Source organism: Cynoglossus semilaevis, chromosome 1 (assembly GCF_000523025.1).
Source record: "Cynoglossus semilaevis isolate Cse_v1.0 chromosome 1, Cse_v1.0, whole genome shotgun sequence".
NCBI classification, from domain to species: domain Eukaryota; kingdom Metazoa; phylum Chordata; class Actinopteri; order Pleuronectiformes; family Cynoglossidae; genus Cynoglossus; species Cynoglossus semilaevis.
Genome location: NC_024307.1, coordinates 22,263,412 through 22,278,142, shown reverse-complemented (window position 1 = coordinate 22,278,142; position 14,731 = coordinate 22,263,412). Strand labels below are relative to the sequence as shown.

The 14,731-nt window shown below is 39.8% G+C and overlaps 1 protein-coding gene across 1 annotated transcript in view; it reads left to right on the top strand.

Annotated features, from left to right (window-relative positions):
* Positions 1–3,969: 3,969 nt before the first annotated feature.
* peli3 (pellino E3 ubiquitin protein ligase family member 3) overlaps positions 3,970–14,731 on the top strand; it is a 29,597-nt gene continuing 18,835 nt past the window's right edge. Inside the window, exon 1 of the mRNA XM_008319467.3 lies at positions 3,970–4,573. The gene's annotated coding sequence lies outside the window, so the exon portion shown is untranslated. The remainder of the gene's footprint in view (positions 4,574–14,731) is intronic.

Genomic DNA, 14,731 nt, shown 5'->3' with positions numbered 1-14,731 from the left:
TACTTCCATCCCATAACGCCCACCCCCCAACCCATCCTTCTCTCCTCTCCTCCTCCTCTCTTCCTCTCCTCTTCTCCCCCTCCCCTCTATCCCTTCTTCCTTCCTCTCCTGTCTCCCCATCACATCCGCCCCTCCCTTTCCTCTCTTCCCTCCTCCTTTGCCTCTCCTCCTCCCCTGCCCCCTTCACAACATCCCCTCCCCCCCATCACAGCCAACCAAGTGAGGTGAGAACTGAGGAAGGTGTGTCCACCACTACTGAAGACCTGTGCTGCTGAACTTGCGGAGCCGCTTCAATGTATCTACAACCGAAGTCTTCTAGGGAGAGTGCCAACCATCTGGAAGACATCCTGCATCGTCCCAGTTCCCAAAAAGAACCTGCCTAGCGAGCTGAACGTCTTCCGACCCATGGCGCTCACATCACACCTGATGAAGACTCTGAAGCGGCTCTTCCTAAACCTTCTAACTGTAGGTTGTCCCGGAGGTGCAACATGCCCAGGACAACCTACAGTTTGCCTACAGAGGTTGGTGAAGAGGATGCCGTCCTCTACCTCCTATACCAAGCCCAGTCACATCTAGAAAGTGGGAGTGGAACCGTAAGAATCCTCTTCTTGGATTTTTCTAGCGCCTTCAACATCATTCAGCCACTTGCACTCCAGGATAAACTGACACGAAGTGGACTCCTGTCTTGTTGCCTGGATTTCCAGCTACCTCACGAACAGACCACAGTATGTCAGGCTGAATGACATCACCTCTGGCACTGTGGTCATCAACATCAGCAACATTGGTGTTGTCCCCTCTACTTTTTACCCTATACACCTCTGACTTCTGGTACAACTCCATGCTGTGTCACATCCAGAAGTTTGCAGGTGACACAGCCATCGTAGGGTGTATTAGAGACAATAGTAAGAGTACATTTGCCTCATGAGGAACTTTGTTGTATGGAGTAAATCCAGTCACCTGCAGCTCAACACCTCCAAGACCAAGGAGCTGGTCATAGACTTTGGGAAATCCAAACACGAACTCCGACCAGTTCTTATCGAGGGTCATGAGGTGGAGGTCATGGAGATCTATAAATACCTTGGGCTGTAGTTGGACAACAAGCTGGACTGGGCACACAACAGTGGGCAGCTGTACAAGAAGGCCCAAAGTAGACTGTACTTCCTGCGGAGGCTCAGGTCTTTTGACATCTGCAGGAAGCTCCTGAAAATGTTTTACCAGTCTGTAGTTGCCAGCATTATTTTATACACCGTGGTGTGCTGGGGGAGCAGCACATCAAAGAAGGACTTACACAGATTGGAGAAGCTGATCAGGAAGTCTAGCTCTGTGGTGGACATCAACCTGGACCCTCTGGTGACAGTGGCAGAGAAGAGAACACTTGGTAAACTGCTCGCCATCTTGGACAATACGCAATCAGAGGAGTCTGTTCAGTGACAGGCTCCTCCTTCCGAAGATCAGGACTAGCAGACTTAAAAACTCCTTCGTCCACCGGGTAATTAAACTGTTTAACTCTTCACTGGGTGGCAGGAGGGCGACCAAATGACTAGTGGATAAGGGAGTAAGTGCAATAACCCAACAATAATTTCAGTGCAATAACCACAATCTCTATTTGCATTACTATTATATTTCAATAAACCACTGTATTTCTACTTTATATGCTATTATAGGCATATGTTTATGTATGTGTGGCAGTGCACCAGTGGTGACTTGGTGGTTAAGGAAAGTTTCAGGATCGACCACCAGCTGCCAAGTTACCACTGAGGTGCTCTGAGCACGGCACCGTCCCCACACACTGCTCCCCGGGCGCTTAAAGCTGTCCACTGTTCACTTTGGCAATGGGTTAAAACCAGAGGTCACATTTGTTGTGTGCAGTGGTGTGCTGTGTCACAATGACAAGTAGTTCACTTGCTCACGCAATGCTGATGTATGTGTATGTCTGTATGCATATTTGATGTATATGTACAGTACATGTGTGTAGGTATATATGTATGGGGGTGTGTGCATATGTATATATACTGCATACATGTGGATGTGAGCGCATGTATGTGTATGTATATACAGTATATGCATATTTCTAACTTATACTGTGTATAAATATATTACTACTATCTATCCTATATAATATATTATATATGTATAATAGCTCTTAGTAATAATGGTTGTATAAATCTGGTCGACATCATACACTAATACAGTGGTTCTCAAACTGTGGGGGGACAATTCATATTTTCACATTTACATTTTCAATTGAATAAATCTGAAATATACCAAGCACAATTAATACAACATTTAAACATAAACATCTTTATAAACATTTATAAACATCTCCCCTGTGTGGTGGAAGCTAATAGGGAAGGCTAATGTTTCTACATTCTAATGTTGGTCATCATGGTGGTACTCAGAGAGCCCAGTGTTTTCTCAGGTGGTACGGAGTATAAAAAGTTTGAGAACCACTGCACTAATATATCTGCTGGAACTGCCTACATGGCTAACTGTTTATCTAATTTAATTATTTATTTACGCATCTATTTAGAGTGTGCAGAATGTCTTAGATATACTTTCTCGTGCTCACGCGAAAGTATATCTAAGACATTTTGCCACACATACATACAAGGTAATACGTTAAAAAAATAAAACAATCATGTACAGTACGTACAATTGGGAAATCTAAGATACCGGCATGTCATGCGTGACATATGTACTGTATATATGGTGAGCATTTAATTAGTGTGGGGTACCTCGTGTAGACACAGGAGGGCACTGTTGTTGTTGTTGTTGTTCGACTGTTGATAACAGTGTAGGGAGGTTCGTGAAGGGTAAATACTTATACGTATTATATACGTAAATCATCCTCATCCTTCATCCTCATCCTTCTGAGAGTACGCATACTGATAAAAATCTCATCCACTGAGCACAATAATTGTAAAATCTCACCATGCCTCAAGCCAAGCATAAAGTACAATTCAACTGAATCGTGTAAACGAGCCATATTCTGGGCTCGCAGATGGACTTTCACTGGTTTCAATTTTATTCATAGAGCGCAGTTCATGCACAAAGCAAACTCAGTGTGCTTTACAGACATCACGTTATTACGTGAAAACTATCACGAAATTCACCGGTGCCTCTCCTATCGCAGTCGTTGCTTTTCAAGACCCAAGAAATGGGAAAATTCGCGAAGTAGAGTCGAGATAGTTATTAATGATTTACGTATATACTTATTTACCCTTCACGAACCTCCCACACTGTTATCAACAGTCTAATAACAACAACAACAGTGCCCTCCTGTGTCTAACTGAGGTACCCTACATTAATTAAATGCTCACCATATGTACAGTACATATGTCACACATGACGTGCTTAACCTAGGGTTTCTCGTGAGCACGAGATACGTTTCCTTTTCTTTTTTTCCCCACATATCCCTTTTTGGAGCTCCGTACACATTATCTATTCGTGTGTTTTATACTGTTGTTTTGGTGCTGTATTGCTGCTGGAGTCTAAATCTACCGAAGGGAACTCCCTTTGGGATCTACCTATCTTTCTATTTTGTGTGCGTGTGTGTGCATACGCAACGTTTGTTCACGAGGCGCCAGATGTTTGCTTTAACAGGAAGCTGTTGTAAGGTGTACAGATGTATGTCATGTGTTGGTAGTAGTTGAATAACCTCAAATTACTATCTGCATTCGAAAAGCTAGTCCTATTTAGCTTTGAACTATTATAATTTTAGATTTAGGCTTACTTGAAAACATTTTAGATCATAAAAAGCAAAATAAAGTCTAGAGAGAGCAAATATATACATTGAGGGAAAAAAAAACTATTAAATAAACCACCTTTACATCTACGTATGCATACACATGTACATTGAGTGATACACCTATTATAAGGTCATTTAGGTAAAAAAATGTGTAAATATGTAATGTAAGTTCACTTAAAATAACTACTACTTACTACAAAAACTAATTTGTTTTATATTAGCTAAGGAGATGTTTATATTTTGGTTGATGGTTCTGAGGAGGAAATGATGGACATCCCATGCATGCATCACAGCCAGTGTTATGATATTATTGGAAACCTATTGAAATTGGTGAAGCTCTATACAAACGATCAAATACGAGGAGAGGTGGGTGGAGCTGGGCTCAAGGCTCTAGGATACTGCACGACATGACGTCACCACCACTGGGCCTCTCCTTGTTGTTTTTCTGTCTGGGAGTGTGTAGGCAGGGAAAGGGAATAGGAATGCTGTTTTTGTGTGTACGTCAAAGAAGGATGGATAGAGGGAGAGAGAGAGAGAGAGAGAGAGCATGTGAAGAGGAGGGGGTGGGCGTGCCTCAGTGCTGTGTGCCAGAGGAGGCAACGTGTTTTCAGTGCTGAATGATGAGACATGAGAAAGGGAAGGTGATGCTTCTGGTCTACCTCCTCCTACTCCTGATCGTGTCTTTCTCCTCCTCCTCCTATTTTGTTTTTGGTCTATGCGCTGGTTCCTAGGCGCTGCGGGTGCCTACAGAAATTAAAGAGAAGCATACAGGCAGGAGGAGCGCAGAGGAAATACGCACAGACCTCCATTGGCTAACATCAGCTGGTATGGGCCTGCTTATCGTCCTTTGTGTGATGGATGGATTGATGGATGGATGGCTGTTTGTTGAGAGAGCAGTAACAGCCGCACTGCTGACACGTCTTGGTGGAGGTGAAGTCACGTTTTCGTCATGGTCGCGTGTCCTGCTCGGATAAACACATTTGCCTGACAATCCTTTCCCCTGTTATTTACGTCCACACTACCGCTGCTTCTGAAGATGCTGCTGTTGTGCGTGTGTGGTTACTTTCTCTGTCTGCCTGTGTACAAGCAACAAGATGCTGCTGTTGTGCGTGTGTGGTTTCTTACTTTCTCTGTCTGCCTGTGTACAACCAAGCCTGGGTGCGTGTGAGGGGAATATTTTAATTATTCAATTGGATTTGAATGATCAACCCTACTACAGAATTAATACTAAGAGGACGTGTGTTTGTGTCTGTCTGCAGAAATTAAATTTCTAGCTAAATGAACCTCACTGTAGACCTCGAGAACAACACAGAGATATGGAGTTGTAATGGTGACCATGTGGAACATGGGGGGTGGGCGTAAACATGGCACTTTGTAAGGGTTCTTCATGATCCATCAGTGCTATAGTTTGCTGAATAATGACTCATATTCGTACAGCCTGCTGGTAAATGACATTTGACTGCATGGGCCAGAAACACACTGAAGACTAAAGTGGATGTGTGTGTGTGTGTGCATGTGTGAGGGACAGAGCGAGAGAGAGAGAGAGAATAAATTCTGTGTTAATAACCATGATACATATCATCATTTATGTCTATTGCCAAAGATAAAGCTGTTTGATCTGTACTTTTTGACAGGGTAGAAATGATTAAAACAGGTACATTGGTCAAATATATGTATCCATTCATATACATGTATGTATGTATATGTCTATATTTACGTCATATATGTATGTATGTACATATTTTTTATAGATGTGTACATATAGATAGATTTGTGATACAATACATACACAAATACACACATACATACACATGTATGTATGTAATTATGTACTGTATGTATATAAACACATACATACACACATATACACATATATATAAATTTGGTGATATTGGCAAAAATACATTTCATTGGCCAAATGTCTAGCGTAGAAATAAAATTAAAACTAACTTATTTTATGTATTATATAAAAAATTATATATATATTAAAATTTGGTGATATTGGCAAAAAACACAAGTTAATAGTAGTTATAATAGTAATAATAATAAGTTAGTAGTAATAGTAAGTAGTAAGACATTAGTGACCGATCAACCAATGTGTTAATAGTTTATTGATAACTCTTGCTGCACAATGCACAGACACATTTAACAGGACAAATAATTTAAGTCACAGCAATGATTATTATTAAACAAATTAATCTGTGACTTGAATGTTACACCTTAGTGCATGTTTTCACGGAAATGTTTTCTAGATGGTTAACGTTATCTTAGGTCCATTCTTTCATTAGTTGGAAACTCACCATTCTACAGGGTGGAGTGGCAGCATATGATTAGCAATGTAATATGCCATGGTCTGCATTATCTCCTTCCAGTGCTTAGTTTGCCACTGATAAGGAACTTATCCTTATATTGACTGAGGTGGTGTTTGATTCCCGCAGTAAAACGGGAGTGCGTTCCTATTCAGCTCAATGGGATGCATATATTTCTTTCTAAATATAGGATTTGTTTTTAAGGGACTTTTGGCAACACTAATCATGTGCAACTAATGGCAGTGATCGAAATTTATCAAATATTCCTAAGATTCAGTTTTTTCTAATCACACATATGTATGTATATATATGTATATATATGTACAGTGGGGCTTTGAGATACAAGTTTAACTTGTATGTCAATCCACTAGTATCTCGACTGCATTTTTCCCATTAAAAATAACTAAAGACCAATTAATTCGTTCCAGCCCCACAAAATATACTATTAATTAATTCAATTGAAATCCCATCCCAATCTAAACATCATAACATAGATATAAACAAATACATTAATAATATTTTGGTAATATAAAATAATAATTATTAAGAAAGCATTTTATATTATTGTTATAAAAATGAGTAAAATAACCAAGCGAGGCATAGGCATAGGAGAAGGACTGGGAGTGAGGACTCGATTAAAGTGATAGAAAGAGAGACAAAGGGAGAGAGAGAGAGAGAGAGAAATAAAGAGATGTGTAAAATAACTAAGCGTGGGACAATGAGTGCTACAGCGCAACAATGTTGGTTGGAAAAAATTGAGCTCTGATGAGCACTTATAACGAGATGTTTCCTCATATCATGAAGAAAATTTTGCAAAAGTTGCTTAATTGTAACTTGGAAAACTGGAAACATTTCGGGTAGCTTGTATCTGGAAGCCCCATTGTATGTATATGTGTGTATATATATATATATATATATATATATATATATTTTTTTGCTGTGAGTAGAGTATTCTTTCTGTTACATGCCTCTCTCCCCTTTTTCGAACATCTTTATGTTTATAGCCCAAGAGTTCCACTTCTGTATCATCTAGATTATTGGGACAAATCATCGTAGTCTCGTATTTTACGCAAGGCTTTGAATCGGAAATCAGAATCGGTAAAAACTGGTATTGTCAAGGCACATTTAAAAAGAAATCTGAAACAAGCAAAAATAAAGAACTACTGTAGTGCATTTCTACTAACTGGTGTATTGTTGTAGTAATATATAGTAAACGTACGGGGTGTGTCTAAGTACATTAAGTACATTTTTTATGTAAAAAAAAACACATTACTGTAAATGTACTCACCCTGCAATAGAGTGTGAATTAATGTATTACATGAAACATATACAGTTTTAATATTGGCATAACTGTTATTTTTACAGTAAAATGGAAAACGTTTTTATCTGTTTTTTCTGTTCTTATTTTTCTTTTTTGTTACAAGAGAGAAGGATGAAATATTTATAAGTGGAAAATAGACCCAGTAGGTGGCAACATCTCCCATAATTCAGATCTGTCTGTTAAAAGTGTGATTGGATGTGGTTGTGATAGCAGGGTTAGCTCGACATTGCCTCAGTCAGGACTGGCTCTCATAACAAAATACAAAAAACCAGGTCAGGGCCTACATGCTAGTGCACTGCCAACACATGACTAATTTGCAATATGCTAGCATCGTGCTATAACACTGCTCACAAGCTATAGATGCCAGTCTGCCATTAATATGCAACATGCTAACTGGCTAAAAACACATTTTTTATATCCAGTGGACCATCAGTAATATTTTTCCGTGATGGCACCCCATACTAAGGGCCAAGTTTGATAACAGACTCACAAATATAATCTACTAGAATCCAAATAGATCTCAGTGAAATGTGTGCTGACAGACTCTATGTCACCCCAAAAGTGTGCAAATCGCTATATGGCCACACCGCAGACATGTTGGTACTTACGACAAGCCATTCTAACATTTAAACACTAAGCTGGATATGTATTGCAGATATCGCTAACGCTGTTTTGCCTAGTCAAAAAGAAAGACTTCGGATATCCGACAGGCCTGCACTGGCCACAGCTTACATCATCATAACTTCCTGTTTTGGGCTGTGTTGTTTTGGTGATAAAAGTCTTTCAGCCAATGCACCTTAGGGCCATTTTCGGTGGCCGAAAATTTGGTACATCACTATTAATAATGTACTTAGCCAAATAGTGTCATGTCATCTGTTATTTCATTGTAGGGATAGAGGACTTTTCAGATGGAGTCACGCTCACAATGGACTGTTATTGCTGTGATGCTCTCGTTACATTACTGCAACTCTAGATTGACTAGCCTTGTATTGCTTTTGCAGCTTTATGGTGATGCGGCAGGTGGTGATGGAGGTAAATCGTCTTCTAGTATTGCCAAAATTGCAGAGGTGCCAATTCTTTTTGCCAGGAGCATTTCTCCTGAATTTTCAACACCCTGATATCTGGCTTCTGGCATTCTCTTTACTCCTCTGACTACCGTTCTTGCAGAAACTTTAGCAGAGCTGGGCATCATCTGATTGGCCAAATGTCAGCATGCTGAGTGTGAAAACATTGCACAAAACCTTTCAGACATTTCAGACCAGATTTTGTGATGTGTTTCTCATACACGTTCACATTGCAATGACAATGAAAATGATTAATTGTGCAGGCCTAGTCGAAATTACAGTGTTAATTGTATTCATTAATTCTGAATTTAACCACGTTAAAAGTTTGAACACATTGCATAGGCAGAATCATATTTACTGTACAGTGGTCCCTCTCTATATTGTGGTTCTCCTTTCGTTCCATCAGTACATCGCAGATTTTTATTCTAATCTCACGAGGGTTCCTCTGTATCGCGTTATTTTATTGCAGTTAACAGCCTTGATTTTTCTTTACAATAATGCGGCTCTCTCTTCATTACTACATGAATAGAACATTATAATTATTACAGAGTGGGTTGAAGCAATGCCATATACAGGTCTGGCGTGTGTACTACAGCTTTGTTGACATATGTTGAAGAATTCAATCGCAAGAAACAATTACCACAAACATTGTTAGGTATGTTGATGGAATGTCATGGTTGGATTACATGCAATCAGAGGAGTATGTTCAGTGAGAGACTCCTCCTTCCAAAGCACAGGATCAACAGACTTCCTCTGTCCACCTGGCAATTGATCTGTTCAACTTTTACACTGGGGGTGTGTGGGGACGGCGGGGGGTTGGGGTGAAGAAACGACTGGTGGGTAAGGGAGCTAGAAGTAATTTGGTATAATACATAATACATTGGTGCTATCATGATGCTAGAGCCTTTACTTCCCGAAGGGAAACCTGTAGCTGATTGAATGTTGCAGTGCAATGCCGGCTTAAAAGTCACATTTTTTCCAACGTCTTTCTCATCACCTCAGACAATCTTTCGCTTCATTGCGTTTCATTGCATTTCATTTAAAGCTCCGATGGCGTTGCCGTCGCCTAAATCGCGTGTTGTTGCGCCATTTACATTGATTGTGAAACAGGTGCTTAATCCGTGCCTATTGCTTTTGCTGTGAATGACCCATATCTTTCTAATTTTCTAACCAATTCAATCTTACATAAGGAAAACATCGACGTCATTTAATCCAGTTAGTGTGTGTTTACCTTTCACCGCACTTTTTATGGCATGCTTTAAATGTTGGCGTGACGAGACACTGATCATTTTTTTCCTGTAGCCAAAAATAATCCCACATGCGTTTTTTTGATGAAAAACAAACAACACACGCAGCAACGCTTGGATCTTGTGTACCTTTGTTTTGGTTCCATTTCAGTTTTGCTTAACTATAGTTCCAGCATATCATTGTCTGAGGTTAAGGAAAAGTTACGTTAAATTAACCATAGCGCTTAATACCAGCAGAGGTTTGGTCTTATCTTTGGTCTTTTGTCTCTGGGCTGCTTGTTTTTGTGTGTGGACGGAATTCGGAGCTAATGGGCACTGGTAGGCTTCAACTTTAATCAGGGGAAGTGCAATACTTGAGCTCCAGCTCCACGAGGATTCAGAGAGTTTCTTACCTAGCTCAAGTGTTGCCTGGATTCACTGTTCTTGCCCACGCTGACACTCTTTTACTTGTAAATTAACTTTGTTCATTTACAAAGTTATATCATAACTTATAATAATTTAATAATTAAATATTCTTGGAAAAATATTATTTACAAGAACCTGCCATCTTCTTCTACCTCTGCTTTTGGTCCCACCTGTCTGGTTGTATCTACCTGATACGTAACAATACCGTAAATTATTTTTATTTAAATTGTGACATCCCTAGTCCCAAAGAAAAACAGATGTGAAACATATACAGCTACCTGCTGTTATTGGTCTTCATGTTATGGCAATATAACAATTTTCGTCTTGGCCATAGCAACCTTCATTCTTCTCAGTTAATCATGATTCATTTTGATAATTGAGGATCATGATTAATCACAGTGCCTCCTGAAATGTTCGTGTATTGCAGTTGCCTATATCGTATGCTGTCGCGCCACTTAAAGTGTATGTGGAACTGCTGCTCACTCCGCATGAATATTGTTTATTGTGTTGTATTTATCTTATTATTATATATTATATATTACATATATTCAAAAGATTTCAAAATCTTTTGTGATGGTAATGCCTAGCTTTCGCTCAGCTTACATTAACGCATTACATTACATTCATGTTTCAAAGAATAACATAATTACAAAATGTATGTAGCACATTCCAACAATACACAATATAAAATTGAATCAAATTCAAAATAAAATGTTAAACTTGAGTCCACTTATGTGTACATTAAATGATAATGTACAGGCCTACTGGCCTGCTGAAAGATTGTTAAATCCAATATGTTCTTTCATAAAAACACCATTAAGTCAATTGCTGGATCATTTCTTGTGTGCGCTGCTTTATTCCCACATCCAAGTAATGATCTTTATAACATGGATCAAGTACAGTGGCGACGAAGTGTAGAGGATCCGAATAGATCTCAGTGAAACATGTGCTGACAAACTCTATGAATTCAATTTAATTCAAAGAGAGAATGTTCTCTATTAAGACCCACTGGTGTAAAGTGAATGTCGCGGGGAGCTCCTGGTCTGCGCTTTGTACAGCCAAGACTCACTTTTGCGCAAAGTGGCTTTCCTTTCTCTCATATTCAGCATAGCGACCAGGATGTTTGGATTTCAGGTGATAAATTAAACCCTACATGGAGAAATTCTTTGCAAATGCACTCCCTCTTAAATTTTTTAAAATTTCAGTATTACACATTTTGCAAACGCTATCTGTGGGTCTTTCTCAGATATATTGAAATGCATCACACCGCAGACATGTTGCCAAGTCTTCGCAGTTGAATGAGATCAGTGAGAGCCTTATTGTCTGTTGACAAGGCTAATAGCACATGGGAAGAAGCTGTTTTTGTGGCGAGAGGTTTTGGTTCGGGAGAACCGCAACCTCCTGCCCGAGGAGAGCGCCTCAAAGAGTTTGTGACCGGGGTTAGACCAGGGTCGGTTGCAATCTTTTTAGCTCGCTGTAGGGTTTCTGGAGGTGAACAGGTCCTGTAGCAAAGGTAGGTTACAGGCCATTACCTTCTCGGCAGAGAGGATGATACGCTGCAGTCTGCGTAGATCCTTTGCAGTGGCAGCAGCGTACCACATGGAGATGGAGGAGGTGAGGATAGACTCGATGATGGAGGTGTAGAAGTTCACCATCATTGACTTTGGCAGATTGAACTGTTTCAGCTGCCTCAGGATGTACATCCTCTGTTGGGCTCTTTTGATCAGGGAGCTGATGTTTGGCTCCCATTTAAGGTCCTGGGTGATGATTGTTCCCAGGAAGCAGAGGTGTTCCACAGTATCCACAGGAGAATCACCCAGGGTGATGGGCCCGGATGGGGGTGGGCTCGTCCTGAAGTCCACTGTCATCTCCACTGTTTTTAGGGCATTGAGCTCTAAGTTGTTGAGTCTACACCAGGTCACCAGGCGGTCAATCTCCCATCTGTACGCTGACTCATCCCCAGGACACAGCCCTGCGGAGAGCCAGTGCTGATGTTCTGGGAGTCTGCGGTGTGCTTCCCCATCCTCACATGCTGACTCCTGCCAGTCAGGAAGTCAGCTCCTTTATATTTGAACGTAACTTTGATATAATCGTCACACCCTTGAAAGGATTTACGTTTGGATAGCATCCTTCTGCTTTAGGATGGTACATATCGTGGATGTACTGCGATAATACATGCGTGCTGGATCACTCACGTGGGCACCATGCTCATATTTATTGACAACTTCATGCTTTATTTTTATGGTCATTATACGTTTCTTCTTCTCACTATCCTCCCTATCAGTCCTTTTTCGTAGGACTCATCACCGTTATGCACAAAATAGAGGGAAATCACGTAGATAACTCTACGTACGGAAGTCGACGAACACTTGAAGTGAACGAGTGAGGCGGCGTGGACTGCTCCGAGTGCACAGCCACCTGGTCAGCATCTGTAAGCGTGCTCGTATCTCAAAGCAAAGATTTGCTCGAAGGCTTGCTCGTATCTCAGAATACTCGTATGTCGGGGCACTCGTATCTCAAGGTATTACTGTACTTAGTATTATATATAATTTATTTAAAGAGTAAATGTGTTAATTGGAAAAAAGTTAACAATTACAGCAATAGCAACTGCTTTGCACATAATAAATGACAGATACAATATCGCTGTAACAATGTATTTTTTGACTCTGATGGTTCATGTACTGACACCTGTTATTCAGGATTGCAGTGTTCCTTTTGCAAGCTGGTCATATTAATGTTGCTTAGCAGCAAAATGTGAAGTGTCACGGCAGACCCTGAGTTGAGTCATAATGGGATCTCTTCTTCCACTTTTCTATTCTCATAAGTTGTTATAGACCTTAGCTCGTTCCAAATCCCACAAGAATCTTCCATGTTTATTTTTTACGTTTGTTTTTTGACAGCTTGTTGTTGTATAGCCCTATTAAAGATGTCTAAAGATTTCACGTTATTCTTTCATTCTTTAGTTATTTCTTCCAAATTGTGTATGTCAACTTTACTTACAATCCTTTTGTTACTCAATTTGTCACCTTGGTATGCTGTTATACTTTGCCGTAATTTATTGACCGCACCTGAATATAGATTACACCCACTAAACTTAAAAAGAAAAAAAATAATTGTACACATATAGGCCGCAATTCTCTATAAGCCGCAAGTGTCCATGTTGTGATATGGACACAGCACAGCTGATTAAGCGTTAGCACTTTTCTGCTTTGGCGCCCCAACCGTAGTTGGGTTGCACAGGGGAGACTTAGTGATCTGCTCCAGGTCCAAAGCTAACATTAGCTCTGGGCCTAACTCCCTTCACTTTATGCTTGTCCACGGAGGATAATGGAAACAGGGAAGTTGGGGTCTTTATTATCAGCCACACCGTTCTCTCGTGCGCGCACGCCCCACGCACCATATATGTGAGCAGCCATTCACAGACAGACATACGCTACTATTATAACACAGTAGCATACCAGAAAAGTCATTGATCGCTAGCGGTATGAACCACGCTAGCCAGTAAAAGTCCACGAATTAGCTGCATCATTCTTTAAGCTGCAGGGTTCAAAGCGTGTGAAAAAGTAGCCGCTTATAGACCGGATATAATATAATGTAATATATGTGTAAAACTATGCCTGATCATAGTGCAGCTAAAGCAATGGGTTATCATGAATCACACTGCATGGTGATATGCAGGGTAGAAGCTCTTCTAACAGTTGGCCTTTCTTTAAGTGGGAGATAAAAAGTGAGAAAACAACTGTCTAGTACATGATGAAGGAGCATCTTGAGCTATTTGTGCTAAAACCATCAGTAATATGAAAGTAGAGGGGAACTACACTGTAAAAAAAAATCTGCTGTTTTTACGGTAATGTACCGGCAACCGTGGTTGCCGAAAAAGTGCCGTAAAATTACAGTAAAACTGTTTCTTCATTTGCGGTAAAAAAAAAAGTTTGTTTTTCAGTATTTTACTGTAAAAAATAAAGTTCTATAATGTGAAAAATACATTGTTTTAATTTAAAATTGACATGGGAATATTTGTATTTTAACAGTACAATGCCAGCAGCCGTGGTTAATTTACGGCTTAATAATGTTGACTTTACGGTTAAAAAGTGTGCTTGATTCCTTATTGTTCTTGTACAATTAAATTGTAAGCTACAAATGTATTCTGTAAAAGATACCACAGATTCTTGCGAATATTAACGTCCAAACAGAAATTTCCCTAAAAATTACAGTAAATGCGTGATACTGAAAATGTAGGATGTGCATTTTTATTCGTTATGTAGTGCCGCCCTACTTTTTTCTGCAAACTTCATACACAGCACATGAATTAATATTGTTAAATTAGTTAATGTTCCAAAGATCACAAATCACATTCACCGTAGTACTTTTCAATACAAAGTCCAAACTTTTCCAACTTTGCCAGCACAATAAACTGCAGTAAAAACATGAAAACACTCTACTTACAAACTGTAACAGTTTGAAAAAGCCAGCGATTATTTTCTTCTTTTTACACTCAACTTCGGTGCCTCTGTAGATGAGAAGAAACCCCTTCATGAGAGAGAGAGAGAGAGAGAGAGAGAGAAAGAGTTAGAACAAAATTAGTTTTGTTTCTTTTTAAAATGACTGCAGTGAGCAAAATGAGTGGACAGATTTAA